The sequence below is a fragment of the Panthera onca genome, chromosome C1 (assembly GCF_046562875.1).
Source record: "Panthera onca isolate mPanOnc1 chromosome C1, mPanOnc1 haplotype 2, whole genome shotgun sequence".
Classification (NCBI taxonomy): domain Eukaryota; kingdom Metazoa; phylum Chordata; class Mammalia; order Carnivora; family Felidae; genus Panthera; species Panthera onca.
The window spans coordinates 116,833,476-116,847,526 of NC_138346.1; the positions used below are offsets into that span (position 1 = coordinate 116,833,476).

General features: G+C 41.9%; 1 protein-coding gene across 1 annotated transcript in view; it reads left to right on the top strand.

Annotated features, from left to right (window-relative positions):
- The first annotated feature begins 11,120 nt into the window (after window positions 1-11,120).
- OTUD7B (OTU deubiquitinase 7B) overlaps window positions 11,121-14,051 on the top strand; it is a 54,598-nt gene continuing 51,667 nt past the window's right edge. The window contains exon 1 of the mRNA XM_060622385.3: window positions 11,121-11,358. The gene's annotated coding sequence lies outside the window, so the exon portion shown is untranslated. The remainder of the gene's footprint in view (window positions 11,359-14,051) is intronic.

Here is a 14,051-nt window from a genome sequence, read left to right on the forward strand (position 1 = left end):
AAAAATGAACATCAATACCATCACCACATATGTATTTATTTAGTACTCATATAGTGGGCACAGAGTACCACACAGGGCCCCTGTCATACTCACAGGGTGAGAGAGTAAAAAGGGAATACACACATTTCACCGAATTGTAACCTATGTTGGTGTGAAGGTTACAGTGAGATTCAAAGGAAACTGCCTGAAACCCTTTCTCCAGTAGGGTTAAGAGCCCCCTCCCCGACTCCAGGGATTCTGGGGGTAGGGGGTGTGCCTTATGCTTTTCCTTGTTACTGATTGGTTCAACGGATGTATCATTTTATTATCTCTAGTGTGCTGTTGCTGTTTTACATCACATTGTCCCAAGATGCAAATCAACTTCTTTAATTTTCCCCAGAAAATACTCCTCACACAGGATATTAGTGTATGTGTTAGGCTTTGCTGAAGATTTGGAGGCAATGGGGAAGTTTTAAATGTTTATTTATTTTGAGAGAGAGAGAGAGAGAGAGAGTATGTGTGTGTGTGTGTGTGTGTGTGTGTGTGTGCAAACAGGGGAGGGGCAGAGAGAGGAAAGAGAGAATCCCAAGCAAGCTCTGCACAGAGCCCGACGCAGGGCTCAATCTTACGAACTGTGGGATCACGACCTGAGCTGAAATAAAAAATCAGACGCTTAACCGACTGAGCCACCCACTTGTCCTGGGGAAGTTTTATATTGCCGTATTACTTGGTCTTTTCTCTTCCGTTAAAGACTTCTCATTTTCCTGACCATGGGGCTTCCCTTTTATAATTTGATTTTCCTTATTGTATTATAGCCAAGGACCCACTGATGTGTCCTTCTGAATTATGGATCTTCTGTTTCAGTTCCCATCCTGAGACTCAGAAGAACTGACAGAGGCTTACAATGGCCACCTCTCCCTTATTCCAACTCTGTGAGGGGAAGGAGGCAGTGTGAGGAATGTTTCCTTTGCTATATAAATTACATCATCTCCTTTAAAAGGCAGCATCTATAGTCAGTTTGGGTTTAACATTTTTTTTAATGTTTATTTTTGAGAGAGAGAGACCTACTGAGAGAGAGGAAGACACAGAATCTGAAGCAGGATCCAGGCTCTGAGCTGGCAGCACGGAGCATGACACGGGGCTTGAACCCACGGACTGGGAGATCATGATCTGAGCCAAAGTTGGATGCTTAACCAACTGAGCCACCCAGGTGCCTCAGTTTGGACTTTAAATGACAGTATTTTCTTTCTCAGTTTACACAATGGTCCTAAAGGAATGTGTAATCTCTCTAAACTCTTTTAGTCCCTCAGGGGTATTTAGGGCCAACCACATTTAAAATAATAATAATAATAATACTTATTACCATAAACATATTACAATACATAAGTGTAATTATAATTATATAATATTTTATTTTATATTATCAGGCACTTATAATAGTAATAATTATGACAATAATTATTATTGGCAGTAGATAAATATTTCTTCAAGGACAGGACAATTGAAGGCTTTTGAGCAAGGGAACGATTGACCAGACCATAGTTTTTAGGTAGGGCCTGAAGGGTGGTAAGAGAAGAGAGAGATTAAAGGCAAGAGAACAGTTGTGGAGTTATTTTACAGTACTTTCGGTCAGAGGTAATGAGCTAAGACCGTGGTTGTGGAGAATAGATGCAATGACTCAACACAGAGGTATTAACAAATGGATTCAGACATTAAAAAACAAAAAACAAAAAGCACCTAGCCTAAGTTTAAGCAGGGACACTAGTGACAGGCTGAGTCTGCATGGTAATCTAACTGTAGTTTTGTTATTTGTCCAGCGGGTAGGGTACCCACTGGAATAGGCCAGAGCAATGCCAGCCCACTGGGCTGTGTTTTGGTGTTAAGTAACCATCATACCTTCTGAGTGTTAGAAGCTACTTGCTGCATAAGGGCCTGTAAACACTAATCATCTAGTGAAGGAGGGGAGGAAGAAACTAAAAATCAAAAGGAAAGTCTTGCAGGAAGCAGGAAATCAACAACAAAGTGTACTGTATGGGCAGTAATAATTGGCCCTTTCAGCTGCTTTCAGGAATGAATGTCTGTAGTCAAAGGTCACATTGTCTTTTTATAGTCTACATCACCTTCCATCTTTCTTCCTGTATAAGGTAAAGGACATGTGTCAAGCAGAGAATGATTTGGATTACTAATGTCTAGTCTTGCTCATGAAAGCTCCCTAAGGGCAATGATTGTATCTTTGCATGCCTCACACATGGCGGGGGCTTAAAAATATCAACAGAATTCCCTGAATTGTATTAATTCCCATTTTGTTGAGCTTTTGTCCCTCCTGTGGAGGATCTAGACAAGGAGGCCAGCAGTCTGGTGCTTTATTCAGTATCCTTTACTGGCAAGTAAGAGCAGAGCTCTCCTGTGGGGAGCTAGCCCACTTAGAAATTATGGCAGGGCCAGCATCCCTGATTAGTGCTTGTGACCTTTGTCTAACTGGGTCTCGTTATTCAGCCCTTCAATTTTGCCTTCCTTTCTCTTCCCATAGCCAATGCTTTCTTTTGAAATGTCCCTTGGGTCTTACACTTTTCTCTTGGGTGCTTCTATAGTACTTTACTCATTTATAGGTCCCTCCTGAGTTCTTGGTCTTGTTCTACCAATTTTTTCTGCCTTTAGGGCTTCATCTCTTCCTCAACTGAGAAGGTTCCCTAACACATGAGGGTAAGTGTAACCCAAGGTAACCTATGTCGTGGCGACACTTTTCAATTCCAGATTTTTTTCCAGCTGAAAAAACTATCATCTGTTTACTTCTCTGTGGGGAGTTGCTATGATCCGCAGGCTTGTTCATAGACCATAAGTAATGTGGGAACTAATGCTGATCAGCTTGGTAACCTGGAGAATGACAGAGGGCACATCACTGAGGAAGATTCTAGTAGATGCCAATTAGATATAGTCATTCAACCACAGAGTTCTCTCAGGCAGGAATAAAAGCATATATGTATAATTTAGGAAAAAAAAATGTAGCATGCAGTACCTAAAGAGCTCAATGTGCACTGTGAATCACATAAAAAGGGGCAGTTTGGTGCAGTTTCAACATCTTCTATCCCCTGAATGCTCTGTCAGTTTCCAGTAGCCTGAATTTGGCCTGCCTCCCAGTGCTGACCTAGTCAGGGGACACAGTGACTTAGTCACTCCATTCCCCGGCCTCTCCTCATTGCCTCAGCCAATGTTTTGGCTGTCTAATTATTTGCTTTTCCTCCAAACCTGAGGGTGTGTCACCTGTGAAGTGGAGATGAAGCTGACCCACCTGGCTGGCATTCTGATCAGGTAAGGTTGCAGCTGCTCTCTTCAAAGCCTCAGGAACTGGCTTCTCTTCCTTACCTACCTATTGGTAGGCCTCTGAGGGCTACACGAAGCCCATTCTTACACCCTCAGGGGATTTGTCAGGACCAGAATAGGAACACACCCAATCTTGCCAAGAGCCCTTTAGATAAAGTCCTAACACAGCTCTCCTGGGAACCAGCACTTGCAATAATTGAGAGCTGATAAGTCCTATTTAACAACAAAGTACCTCCAGTGATCTTTGGTGTTCAGAGGGCCTGGCAGCAGGGACTTTCTAGCAGAAAGTCCTCCTAATGTCTAATGCTAGGAACCCTTTAAAAACAGTGTCACTGAACTCTTCTCTCTGGCTATTTTATTATTCCTAGGTTTTTTCATTAATTGATTAAATAGCTGACTTACTGGTAAATACCTGTGAAAACTAACAATTCAACCCAACTCTCAGATTCCAATTGGTAAAGACATTCACAGCTTGGGATTTTATAGGAAGTCTTTAAAAGGAGATTATACGGGTTGGGCCTTGAACTCCAGGGAGAACGTTTATGGACCGAAGAGAGAAAGTTGAGTGGTAACATGGTTGTGTGTTCTTACTGGCTTGCACTTGATCGCACATCTCTTGTCCAATTCTGTGTTCAGTGACATCACATTAGTAGCATGAAATTGTCAGGGGCAGGAATATTTACACCATGGAAATTGGTAAATGTTCTAACTCAGGATTTTTTCCTCCTGGAAAGCTGGTTGTTAGTATTTACCAGCACACCAGTGGTGCTAAAGGATGTAGAACACGAATGTAGAGACGGAAATTAGCAAGCCACACTCTGGAGTTAGGACTAGTCTGGGGTCAGGTTGTGTAGGATCTTACAGGGCTGACAAAGGAATTTTGACTTCATCCTATAGATATTGAGGAGCTGTTGATGGGTTTTTATTAGTTGAGATGCTTTTGGTTACAAGTGATAGAAAAACTAAATTCAAAATGGCTTAAACAATAAGGAAGATCTATTATCTCATATAATAAATATTTCAAGGAAGACCACTCAGGATTGGCTAAATCAGCAGTTTGCCCAAGACCCAAATTCCTTTCATCTTTTTGCTCAGCCATCCTTAGTATGTCAGCTTGTCCCTTAACTGGAACAGCCATTCCAGATTCAACAAGATTCAGCGGCAGAAGAGAATCTTTTCTTATTTCTCTGAGTCTCTTTTTAAGATTGAGAAGGTCAAGCAGATTTCCTTGAATCTCACATTGGTCAGAACTTTATCACCTGCCTAAACCAAGCACTGACAAGGGGAATGGAACCTCATAATTGGCTTAGATCTATCAGTGTTTCCCCATCTCCTTCCCACTCAGCCTCTAGTCCTCCACTGGAGCGAATCTCCCCTTGAAGCCCATGGTTATGTACTGAAGGGTGGCTACTTGAACATAATCAGGGTTCTATAAGCCAGGAGGAAAAGGGCGGATGGAAAATATCAATGAAATATTTTAGGAAGCATAATCTAGCAACGATGCACAGATAGAGGGCCTAGGAATACAGAGACCCAGTTATACTATTATGAGTCTGGATGTGACTCTATAAAAGGAGTCTGATATGTGCTCCCAAAGCAGCGGCTCTCAACTGTCCATTCATTTATTCATTCACTCAATATTTAATGAATGGCTACCATGGGTCAAGCACTGTGCTACATACTAAGATAAAATGGTGAACTTATAGAGCTTCACAATCTAATGGATGAAGCAAATATCAATAAAATAATCCACAAGTAAATGTAAATTTATAACCTGGTCAAGTGTTACAAAGGAAGCCAGGATATTTGTTTTCTCTTTTTAAAGTTGAGATAAAATTCTCAGATTTTAAGTATACAATTTGATGTACATGTGTACATTGTAACAACAAGATATAGCACATTTCCATCATGCTAGAAAGTTCCTCTGTGCCCTCTTACTATTCAATCCCCACACCCCACAAAGGCAATCATGGTTTGATTTCTAGTATTTCTATTATCATGGTATTATTTCTATTATTATCTATTACTTTTGCCTATCCTCAAATTTCATATAAATGGCTTCTTTTGGTCAACAAATGATTTGAGATTTATCTATGTTGTTGTGTTTACAGGGAGTTCATTTTTTTAACTTGTGTTCCATTCCTTGATCAATTTATTTGCCTCTTTTTTCTGTTGGTAGACATTTGAGATGTTTCTAGTTTGGGTCTGTTATGAATAAAGTGGTTTTGAATATTCATGTATAAGCTTTTTTGGGATATATGTTTTAATTTCCATTGGGTAAATACCCGGTAGAATTGCTGGATAATAGGGTAGAAATGTGTTTAACTTTATAAGAACCATGCACGTTAGAACTAACAAAATGAATTCAGTAAAGTTGCAAGATACAAAATCAATATACAAAAATCTGCTGCATTTCTATACACTAACAATGAACACTCAGAAAAAGAAATTAAGAAAACACTCCCATTTACAACTGCATCAAAAAGAATAAAATACTAGGAATGAACTTAATCAAGGAGGTGAAATACCTGTACACTGAAAACTATAAGACATTGATGAGAGAAATTGAAGAAGACACAAACAGAAAGATATTCCATGCTCATGGGGTAGAAGAATTAATATTGCAAAATGTCTATACTTACCCAAAGCAATCTATAGATTCAATGCAATCCTGTCAAAACTCCAGTGGCATTTTTCACAGGAATAGAAAAACAATCCTAATATTTGTGTAGAACCACAAAAGACCCTGAAGAGAGCTAAAGCAATCTCGAGAAAGAAGAACAAGGCTAGAGGCATCACACTCCTTGACTTCAAACTATATTACAAAACTGTTGTAATCAAAACAGTAAGGTATTGGCATAAAAACAGACACATAGATCAATGGAACAGAATAGAGAGCCCAGAAAGACAACCATACATCCATGGATAATTAATATATGACAAAGGAGGCAAGAACATGGAATGGCGGCAAGGACAGTCTCTTCAATAAATGTTGGGATGGGCGCCTGGGTGGCTCAGTTAGTTGACCATCCGAGGTCACGATCTTGGGGTTGTCAGATCAAGCACCACACCAGACTCCACATTGAGTGTGGAGCCTGCTTAAGATTCTCTCTCTCTCTCTCTCTGCTCCTCTTCCCCACTTGCGTCTCTCTCTCTCTCTCTCTCTCTCTCTCTCTCAAAAAAAAAAAAAAAAATGTTGGGAAAACTGAACAACCACATGCAAAAGGATGAAACTAGATCACTATTTTATGCCATACACAAAAATGAACTCAAAATGAATTAACGACTAGAATTTAAGACTTGAAACCATAAAACTCCTGCAAGAAAACATAAGTAATAAGCTCCTTGACATCGGTCTTAATGATTTTTTGGGTCTGACTCCAAACGAAAAAATAAACACTAAAAAGCTTCCGCATAGCAAAGGAAATCATAATGAAAAGGCAACCTACTAAGTGGGAGAAAATATCTGCAAATCATCTATCCAATAAGGAATTAATGTCCAAGACATATGAAGAACTCCTACAACTAAATAGCAAAAAAATAATAATCTGATTAGTTAAGCGGGCAGAGGATTTGAACAGACATTTTTTCCAAAGAAGAAATACAGATGGCCAACAGACACATGAATAAATACTCAACATCAGTAATCAGGGAAATGCAAATCAAAATCACAATGAGCTATCCCCTCACATGTTAGAATGATTACCATCAAAAAGAAAAGATAACAAGTGTTGGCCAGGATGTGGAGAAAAGAGAACCCTTGAGCACTGTTGGTGGGAATTTGAATTCGTGGAGCCAGTATGGAAAACAGTATGGAGGTTCCTCAAAAAATTATAAATAGAACTATCATATCCAGCAATTCCATTTCTCAGTATTTATCTGAAGAAAATGAAAACACTAATTCAAAAAGATATATGAACCTTATGTTTATTGCAGCATTATTTACGACAGCCAAGACATGGAAACAACCTAAGTGTCCAGTGATAGCTGAATGGATAAAAAAATTATGGTATATGGGATGCCCGGGTAACTCAGTGGGTTAAGCATCTGACTTCAGCTCAGGTCATGTTCTTTAGGTTTGCAAGTTCGAGCCCTGCATTGGGCTCTCTGCTGTCAGCGTGGAGCCCACTTCAGATCTTCTATCCCCTTCTCTCTCTGTCCCTCCCCTGCTTGTGCGCTCTCTCAAAAATACATAAACATTTAAAAAAAAAAAAAAAACCTGTGGCATACATACATACATACACGTATATATATGCAAATCTCTGTTATATATATATATATATATATATATATTGGAAGACTGCTCAGCCATAAAAAAAAAAAAATGGAATCTTTCCATTTGTGACAACATAGATGGACCTTGAGGTCATTATGCTAAGTGAAATAAGTCAGACAAAGACAAGACAAATATGATATGATTTCACTTATCTGTGGAATCAAAAAAAAAGAAAAGAAAACCACCACCAAAACAAACAAAACAAAACAAAGAAAAAAGTTGAGCTCATAGATACAGAGAATAGATTGGTGGTTGCCATAGGAGAGGGGAATGTTGGGATGGGTGAAAAGGGTGAAGGAGGTCACAAGGTACAAACTTTCAGTTAAAAAACAAGTTACAGGACTGTATATAAAATGGCAACTACAGTTAATAATACCATATTGCATATTTGAAAGTTGCTAAGAGAGTAAATCTTAAAAGTTCTCATCGCAAGAAAAAACTTGTAACTACGTGTGTTGATGTTTACTAGACTTCATGTGATCATTTTACAACATACACAGATATTGAATCATTATGTTGTTAACCGAAGCTGCTATAATGTTGTATGACAATTATATCTAAAAAAAAAAAAAAAAAAAGAAAAGAAAGAACTGTGGATATTTAAAAAATATTTAGTTTCATGGTTTTCAGTCCCCGAAATTCTGAGTTAGTCTGTCTGAGGTTCCTAGGCATATATTGTGCGTTGTTTTGAAACTCCACAGAATCACTGGTCTAAATTACGGTGGTGGTAGTGGAAAGGAAGTTATTTTGGTTTGGTTTTCTGTTCCACCACAAAAGCATATAAATGCAAACAATTGCTGTTTTTTTTTTTTCCCTGGTGAGCTGCAAAATAGCTTTCTCTGAACATTACCCTCCCCCCCCCCCCCCCCCCCCATCCATTAGCCACAGTGTTGAAACAGTCTCTTCCTTTTAGTTTCTCCGGTGAAATGTAAAGCTCTATATTTTCAGTTCTTGCTTAAAGTGAAGTGAAAGCTCAGGGAACTCCTTGGAGCAGCTCTGTGAATTGCTAAGATGAGTAAATAAAAACATGCCCTTAGGATGGAAGAGAACTTAGTACTAAATGGCAGATGAGGGTGTGTGGCTGGTACACTGGTAGGATTTTCTCTGCTGCTTTTACCTTCATCTTTTTCCTATTCTTTTACCTGGCAGCAAAAAATAATCTGCTGTGTTCTGGCAGCTGACAGTGACATCAGACAGTTGCTTCTGAATATTCAGCTTACTGACGGCCCAAATGGCTGCATATCACTACAGAAGAGGTGAGGACCTGACACGTGGGAATAGGAAGAGAGTCACTTAATGGCTTAGGGGCTGGCTGAGCTGGGACCAGAACCCAGGTGGCTTGGCTCCCATCCTGGCTGACCACACCGCTACCCACACAGCCTGGGCTGACCCAAAACAAGCAGCCCATTGAGCAATCGCACAAACAACAATGAGTGATGGACGGTCAGAGCAAGAAACAGGCACAGAGCAACTGCCAGCCCATCACTTCCTGGCCCCTAAATTTCCAGGCAAGCCTGTAAAAAGTGTGGTTACTTAATTGAGTTTGGCCCAGCTTTCAAATTTGGAAACTTTCTGTGGTCACTGCCAAGTAAAGGCCTGCCTTGTAATGAGGGTGGAGAGTGCCTTTGAACTCCATACCTGGTTCTAATAACGTAGTGGTAGTGGAATTAAGACTGGGAAGAAATAGTTAACAGATGAGCATAACCTCGCCCTGGGAGGACTTTGGTGAAACAAAACCGCTTTAGCTTTTTGAGGCTGCTCCTTTGTGACTCTGTTCTCCTACCTCAGATTTAGCCAGCAAAGGGTGGCCGTGATCAGTGGAGTTCAGTTAGAATCAACTTAGATGACCAAGTCTCATTCTACCCTCCTCCTCAAATTTGCCACTGAACAGTAGCCAAAATTCGTAGTCCCCGCATGCTTGAAGCCCAGGCCAAATGGCTCTGCTTGCCAACTTGTACTGTTGGTCCTGGGTGTGCCTCCTGCAAGGCACTCTGACCTGCTTGGCCTTGGTATGGCCTTAGGCCCCGCCCTGAATCAACTCTAAATCCTGGGTGTCCTCAGGAGATAGAGCTGCCTGTCTGGGCAGTTTCCTGTTTCAGATGTCCATTTTCTAGTCCTGAGCTGGATAATTACAACAGGTCTATGCTCCACCCCTCCCATTTAGAAACTGAGGACTTCAGGAAGTACTGAGGGGGAAAGTCGAGTATAATACAGTGTGTGTTTTAAAATAGGCCTAATGGGGGCAATTTAGACAATAAACATTTTGAATATGCAGATCAGGTGCCACAATGTTAGGAATCTGAATTAAAATTCAGGATTTCTTTGGTCAGATTACAGCTGGGGCTGGCCTCATTTTGTGTTTGTCATAAAGAGGTATTGCAATATTCAATGGCTCTGCTCTCCTAATATTTAGTTATACATTCAACAAATATGGAAGGTCTGCTTCTATATTTTGAAGAACAAAGCTTATGCTCTTATAGCCATAGCCCATTGTAACTCACATAGCACACATGTGAGTTCTGTTTCATAAAACATAGTTGCATGCGTTTTACTAAAGTGTAAGAAAGATCCTTGGTGCCTGGAATTATGTCTTTAAAATTTTTTTTAATATTTATTTTTGAGAGAGAGAGTACAAGCAGGGAAGGCAGAGAGGGAGACAGACAGACAGACAGACAGACACACACACCCTACACACACGTTTGGAAGCAGGCTCCAGGCTCTGAGCTGTCAGCACAGAGCCCCACGGCGGGTTCAAACTAACAGTGAGATCACTACAAGAGCCCAAGTCGGAATGCCATGCCTAATCGACTGAGCTACCCAGGCGCCCCTGGAATTATGTCTTCTTATACATTTTTGTGTCCCCAATATCAACACAGTATCTTGCACATAGTAGGGACTCAGTAAGTATTTGTTAAATTGAATTATGCTGGAATGCTGTTAAAGGGCATTATCAAGAACAGCGATACTCGACTTCTTTCCATCGGGCTAACAGTCGGAGGCGGACATGTCCACAGGGAAGGGTATGTTCACTTCACGAGTGATTTAAGGAGACTTGCAAAACTGGGTGGAGACTGGTCTGGAAGAAGTATGGTTAACTTTCCTCTGGTCAGTCCAGAATGACTGCGCCGAGTAACTAGAACTTCACTGTTCTCGTTCCAAAGTATTATCACCCCTCTCACCTTTCCAGAACTATTCGCTGCTTTCTGCTTTTTCCCCAAAGGGCTGGAGCCAACTGACTCTACCTCAAAGTCTCAAGAGCCCACCCTGCACTCCTGCAGCTCCGGTTCAAGAACTCTCCAGACCCGAGGCCTTAGGAACGCGGTCCTGGAAAACATGGGGTCACGCGCGGGGCAGGCGCCAAACTGGCCACAGCCAGGGGAGCGGCACTAAAGGCGGGGCTGCTACGGGGCGGGGCGGGGCGAGGCCTGGGGGCGGCTTGGGTGTCACCACCAACACGCTCCGGCCGGAAACTGGCGCTAGTTTCCGGCCGGACGGCCGAAAGCCACCGATCCCGAACCAGCTGCCGGAGCCGTAGTGGCGACGGGGTGTGGAGGAGGCAAAAAGCCACTGGGGGAGGCCAGTCCAGATCAGTGCCGTCTGGCTCCGGCTCCTGGTCCTGTGCGGAGCAACAGCCGCGGTCGCAGTCTCCGCCGCCGCCTCCGCCTCCATCGTCGTCGGGGGAGGGGCCAGCCGGACCCCGGGGTCACAGCCGAGGAATGAGGAGAGGCGGCCGGGCCCCGCGCTCCGCCCCGGCCTAGGGCCTTGCCCCGGGAGCCGCGAGGGTAACGGAGCCCCCTGCCCTGTCACCTTCCCCCGTCTGCTCCCGCCCTTCCCGCCTCTTCAGGACTCCCAAACTCTGACCCTCTGATCTCCACTGTCCTCCTTCTCCTTTCCGATGATATTTCACCCGGAGCCACCGCCTCCGGTCACCCTCTCCTCGCCCTGACTGTTCCTTGCTTGGTCCCAACCTTTTCCCCAGTTACTCCTCCCTTTCACCTGCGTCCCGCGTTCCTAGCCCCCCGGCCCCGTTCCCGGCCTCCCTTCCTAAGCTGTGCTGGGCAGTGTGGACGGTCCTCCCTTGTCAGCGAGACTTTCGGGAAGGGATGGTGGAGTTTTAAGGTGGTTGGAGTGCAGGCTACCCCCTATCCTACCCGCGGAGGAGGATAAAGTTCATTGTAAAAGTCTCAGTATAAAAGTACAACGAAAAGAAAACAAGCTTGTTCTTCCCTGTAGAGAGCCAACTGAGGTGCGTCCAGTAATGGAGGAAGGGAGCGAAAAGTGTGCGAGTGTGAGAGCGAGGGAGAGGGGGAGAGAGAGAAGGATTGATTGATTGATTCTAGGGCAGGCTTATGAACTTTAGAAAAAAGAAAAGTTGCTCTGAGCCGATGGAAACTTTAGAAGCTGATGATGAGTAAGCCGTGGGCTGCGTGATCTCACTCCTCTTCTCATAATTACTAGGTTAACGGTGTGGCTCCGGTCGGGATGGAATGGGATTTGTTTACTGGGCCGGCATATTTTTAGCTTGTCGGCTCACAAGGACCAGAGCTCTTAGTGTCTCCGAGTCTTTCCGAGTCTCTTTCCCTCCCTGCCTCCCTCCCTCTCTGTCTAGGTAGTCTGTCTAACCTAGGTGGTTCCTCTGGGCACAATACAGATACAGAAATTAAGTTGAAAGAAGTGAACTGGTGAAATTGTGTGTACGAGAGTCTCCCCACACTCTTCGGGGGGTTTCCTTTTCATAAATGCAAAGGCGAGAATTAGCAGGACTTTGACTTTTATTTTCGTTATAGTTTGGTAACTGTGTATACAATATGCTTTTTAGAAAAATCAGATGCTGATCATTTTTCAGTCTTTGGCTTGTCATACTTAGTATATTTATTTAGGAGGTCTTGGAGGAGGCTGGATCCTTTTGTGTTTCAGAATCTATTTCTAAGGTGGGAAAGGACAAGAAGAGGGAGTGATAAGGCTAGTCCAAAAAGGATAGCAAATCCTACATTTTAAATATTTAGAAAATTTCCTTCCTAGTGAATGAGATTGCATTCCTGGTGGGGTGGGAAGACAGCAGGGACTTCTGCTGGGTGACTTGGGAGACTCACACTTGTAATTAAACGTTTGCTGTGCGTAATTTACAAACGAATATATTATACTCTTTGTCCTCATTGTTTTTCTGAACAGTTCTTTTAAAGTTTAGTATCCAACCTGCTCTGCTAGTCTATTGATATTTTGAAGGCTGAACAGAACTGTAAAATAAATGAAATTGATGTTGCTCATCTGGCGTCTGAATACCAGTCTTGTTCTAATTTCCACTAGCTACCCGGCATGTCTCAGAGTACCTCCCTGAGTAAGTGGCCAGTTACTATGTACTTAGTGATCACAGATGAATACAAATATTAGCTCATGCTAGGAATAATTGAGAAAGTAAATATGCTGAAAAGATCTTCCGAAACTGAAATAGATTACTTTTCGATTTTATTCCATTCTGGATTATCAGCACCTTTCTGCCGATAATTATCCATTAACATGAATAATTTAGAATTGAACAGATATCCACTTTGGGCATTAAGCATTCAAGCAGGAAGGAAAGATGGAAAGACGATAATTTCCAAACCATTACTAATTTTTTGTTGTTGTTGCCTCACTTGACTTATCCCTTTCATTTAATGCCAAAGACTCCCTTGTGGAAAAAAAAGTAAACCTTTGCCAAAGAAAGGGTTGTCTGTTGACTTGTATAAGGCAGGCTGAACAGTAATGAATGGTAATTGTTAGTTGGACTTGATAGGGTTGTGTCACCAACAACTTGGAAATATTCCTGAAGCTTTAGATCCTTAATCTCCGTCTTTTGGGACCCCTATTGAAAAAAGATTTAATTTGGAGGGTAACATCACATTTTTAAAAACCACACACACCCTCTTTGACTATTAATCATTGTTTTAATTTGTGAGTCGGTTGATGCCAGTATTAGTGATGTCTGGGAAATTCTATTTATGTCAATGAGATAAATTAGGGAAGATTTCTGAATCAGCAAAATTGGAAATGGAATTGGAGACTATGGATTAGAGTCCTAAAGAAGCTTGACCTGTGGAGTTAGATAGAACTTGGCTCAAATCTTGATTATGGTTTTTACTATGTGACCTTGGAGAATTTACTTCTACATTCTTATTTATAAAGTATGTATGAGCATTCAGGCAAATGAAATAGTTATTCTTTATTAGAAGTATACAAAGAGAAAAGAACTTCCAGGCAGAAAGTATGTTTATATCTATTTATATCAACTTCTACACTTATTATTCTGTGGCTGGTGGGATGGGATGGGGCTGCGGATTGAAGCAGTTGAATAAACCTAGGAATAAGCAAAGGGCAGCCTAGTAGTCTACCACTATTCCCATTTTGCAGAAGGCATCGTTTGGGTTTTTGATTCAATATATGTAACTGAGTGAATTATGATGGAATAACAGTATTAAAAATAAATTTTCAGATT